The sequence below is a fragment of the Berghia stephanieae genome, chromosome 14, assembly GCF_034508935.2.
Source record: "Berghia stephanieae isolate SIO BIC M18660-M18661 chromosome 14, UCSD_Bste_1.3, whole genome shotgun sequence".
In the NCBI taxonomy this organism is placed as follows: domain Eukaryota; kingdom Metazoa; phylum Mollusca; class Gastropoda; order Nudibranchia; family Aeolidiidae; genus Berghia; species Berghia stephanieae.
Genome location: NC_088373.1, coordinates 6,426,615 through 6,431,134, shown reverse-complemented (window position 1 = coordinate 6,431,134; position 4,520 = coordinate 6,426,615).

Sequence of the window (4,520 nt, the reverse complement as noted above, 5' to 3'; positions counted from 1 at the left end):
TGAGTAAAGAGTCTTTTCCAAGGACTCAACATGGCGCCGAGCGAGGCTCGAACACAAGACCTTCCGATCCGAAATCGAGTGTCATACCACTAGACCACATAGCCGCACAAATAAACACTGACTCAAGACAGAAATACAATAGTCAAGAAATACGCTGTGAAACAGAAAAAAATGGTTTAAAACTGAATTCTATGTATGCAAAGACAAATATCTATAATATGTGACCCTTCGCCTCAAAACGGTAATAAGTCAGGTTGGTTAAAATGTTGAAAATTGAATTTATAGCCAGAAATATCAGACTTGTGTAGAGTTTATAGACTTATTGAGGAGAATGGATACCATATTTTTGGGTGCTAATGCCAACACTTTATATTTTTGACCAGTTTAACATTTAATTCGGCTTTTAAGCAGATGTTTCGTTCCGACATAATACCTTTTTGAGACGATGGGTCACATATGTCCGCGAAATTTAACTTGGTGAGTATGTACAAATAAAACGTTGCTTGTCAGATACATACAAAACGAAAAAGCAAATAAACAAACCTGAGAATTCATATAGGGCTGTATCCACTAAACATACTCAAAGCGCTTTACAGGGGGTTCCGGGCCCTATAGCAACACTTATATTAACATTTAGGCACCTCTAGAACCTAACATGTAAGACGAGACATGACGCCTGTTAGGCGAAGTCACATTTTTTCCGACAACGCCGTTAACGACCTGAGTACGGTAAGAGAATGTGAGTAGAGAGCAAATTCCAAGGACTTCAATATACGCCGTTAGAGCGAGCTTTGAACCCACGGACATTCCGATCTGAAAGTAATCTTCATATCACCAGCCCACACAGCCGCAGTAGGGAAACTAAATCTTATGAATTTTCTCAAACAAAACTGAAACAAGAACTATTCAGATAAAGCTTCGATTGTTTATGAGATATTTCCAAAATCGTTGTATAAAATGTTGTAGTAATTAGGCTATGCCAATAGAATAAAAAATAATTTTGGTTTGTTATATTCATTTCTTTTGTTGCATATTTCTTTCAAAATCAAAAGGTGATTCTAAATATGAAATATTATCAATAATTACGTATTATCAAAACTGGATAAAGGTCGAAATATAAATTTTAGATTTATTCATTGTCTATTTTCATCTTTATGATATTTTTCTGTACACGTCAACATCAGGTAAATGAAAAAAACGATGACCACCCGTTGACAAGAAATGGTGGTGTTTCGTGTCAAAAGTGCTAGAGTCTAGCGAGAATCAAGGACAACCTCTCTCGACTCAAGCACCGGAGTGAAATCAACGTCTTCCATTGCCAGAAGCAGGTTAGCCATCACACATCCCCACTGTCTAGTGACCACCCGCATCACTTGGACAGAGTCGAGTGGTGGCATAGAGAATACAGCCTAGTAGTCTGTGGGTGGTGGACCATCAGAAAGAGTGACTGCCGCGACTGTAGCAAAGTTAGAAAACGTATTAGATAAGCATGGAAAGTCGTGACAAATGTATTTACCCCCAATTTGCTCACTTTGGACGACATGGCTGATTCCTGTTGACATCAAATGTTTGATGGATGGATTATCATTGCGTAATGTTTCATAGCCATATATAATTGTAAGAAAAGGATGAACACAAAACAAATGAGAAATGTAGCATTACTCATATTGCTGAAAGCGAAAAAAGCCTGCAAATTGTTCAACTGGAGAGGAGAATAACAAGGCGTGTGGAAAACATTCATAGAAGCAACTCAAATGATTAACACACACGACTTCATTCAAATACAAAATATACAAATTATATGCCCCACCTTTTGATTTTAAATTCATGGTTTGTGCTTAATGTGACAATCAAAATGAAAATAAATGCCGACTCTGATTCTCGTGTTGTCCATTGTTCTCTGCAACATCTCATGGAACATCCTGCTAATGTCACTACAAACTTGCGGAAAGCTGTCTAGTAAACTTTGAAACCCTCCCTTCCCCAACACTAATGTATTAAAACATACGCACACACACCCACACACACAAACATACACACACACGCACACAGAGAGAGAGAGAGAGAGAGAGAGAGAGAGATAGATAGATAGAGAGAGAGAGAGATACTAAAACAAGAATACTGGGGATTTAGGAGCTTTCGGAAGGCCTCTTGTTTTACACTTATGAATTTGGTTTGGTGATAGTATTGAAAATACAGACATAAAAGAACAGTGATATTTTCTTACCTTTACACAGAGTGATTCAAACCAAAGTCGTCTCCTCCAAGTCGTGTGGTTATCGGTTGACGTTTTCCAAATGCTATTGGTCAACGGGTCATCTTCATGCCCTGTACACAAAATTGGAACAATCATCATCCCACAAGTACAAGTACATTCCAGCACGGTTTCTTCGAACACACGATTCCTCGAACACACGGTTTCCTCGAACTCATTCGAATATCCCGATTATTTTCCTAAGTATTTTTTGCTATTCCATTCCGTCCTCAAACTAATTTTTACCTCGAACACGGTTGCCTCGAATTAATTTAGCTGAAAACAAACAAAACAAATAAATAAACATTTAAATTTGAATTCGATTACTGATAATTTACTGTGACAGTTGATGTATGCAATGTGTATCTCTCTGCATTGCATGTGTGTGCACTGTGCACAGATTAAGTGTGTATACACAGTATGATATGTACACAAACACACAACCACTCACACTCCTCCGCATTTTTGCATTACTGACAACTCTCTGGAAATTTTTATCACTTCGCCATTCGTTTTAATTTCAATGTCACGCGCCATGATTTGATTAAGGTTGGTAACGACGGTACAATGACAGTTGCGGTACACCCCCCAACACACACACAAACACACACACACACACACACACATACACATCAACCCCTTGTAAACACGCCATTTGCCGCCATATCAATAAAGTAAATAAATATTGAAGTGCCCTTTATTAATCTTCGAGCAGAAATTTGTCTCAGAGTCATTCATTACTAGAGCTCTCTCTCTCTCACCATCAGTGCCTGCTCCACTCACTTTTCTGAATTAAAAATTCACCCCATTTACCGGAGCATACTCAATGTCTCAATTGTTTCTCTGTTATATGTTTGTGTTGAGAATATTGGCTATTAAGCTTAACTGCTGGCCAGGTAACTTCGCGATGGTTGTGTGGTGGACCCGCGGTCTCCAGTAGTCGGTGTGTGAGAGAGAGAGAACTCTAGTAATGAATGATCTGAGTTTGATACGATTTTTTTGGATCGTGGATAGCTCATACGGTAGAGTCATGCTCTCACCGGCCAGGCGGAGTTGTCGTACCAATAAGGTCGCCGGTTCAAACCCCATCACCGCCGCGAAAAATTTTTATTCTCTATTGTCTTCTGGCACTTTTCGTTTCACTTCATCTCTTGTTGTTACCAACATAAGTGCCTGCTCCACTCACTTTTCTGAATTAATTAATGGCTTTACTGCGCTATCAACAAATGTAAGGTCATATTACCGCCAGTAAAAAGGAAGAAAACGAGATAGTAATTTATAACAATTCCTAATTGGGATTCTAAGTTGACTAGACACTCATTGGAGTCTCCAATGTCATTAGATGATGTCATTAGATGATGTCATTAGATGATGTCATTAGATGATGCCCAACTAGCGAATTGTATCTTTATGTTACTATAATATACGAGCACATGTTTCTCTCTCTGTCGCTTGTTTTCATGTAATAGTAGACTTATCGTAACGTAAAATAATAGTTTTTTTTAATGAAATAAGACCCTTTATTGATAATCTAATTTAAACATAATGAACATTCGCAATGGACAAATATTCGTTTCATAATTTACCTATACATTTTAAGCACAGAACTAATTTACAAAAATTTAGAAGATTTATCTGAATTAATTTATAAGATAATTAACAATAAACAGGTTTTTAAAGAATAAATGATTTTAAGGAATAGACCTTACTTAAGCTTATATAATATTGATCTTATACAAACACCATATAATATCATCGCATTTTGTTGATAAAGGGGAAACCCGAAACGTCAATTTTATCTGTCTTTGTCTATTAAATCGAAACGTACAATCAATTTCACATTTTTATTTATCAATCTATTACAAGCATTAGCCCAATGAAAACAGCCCGTAATTAAGTAAAAATAACATTGTCCTGACACTTGTATAAGGGTGCATCGAGGGTAGGGTGCAAAACTATCGTAACTTAAGTTACTGAGTCGTGTTGGATACAAAGATGGTACGAATAGTGCTCGACATGTAACAAGACACAACAAACCAAACTCATGTAACACACAGTCCTGACGATGGCTGAAAGGCCAGAAATATCGGTGTAGGCTGACTCCAACATCGTGTTACATATTACAATAGTAAATTTAACTTACGATAGTTTTGCACTGAGAGGTATGTTGTGCGTTGAAATACTGCACATCTTGTGTTAAATTAACATTCCTATCGCATTAAAAGCAAAAAAGTTATTCAAATTTTAAGAAATATCTGAACTAAAC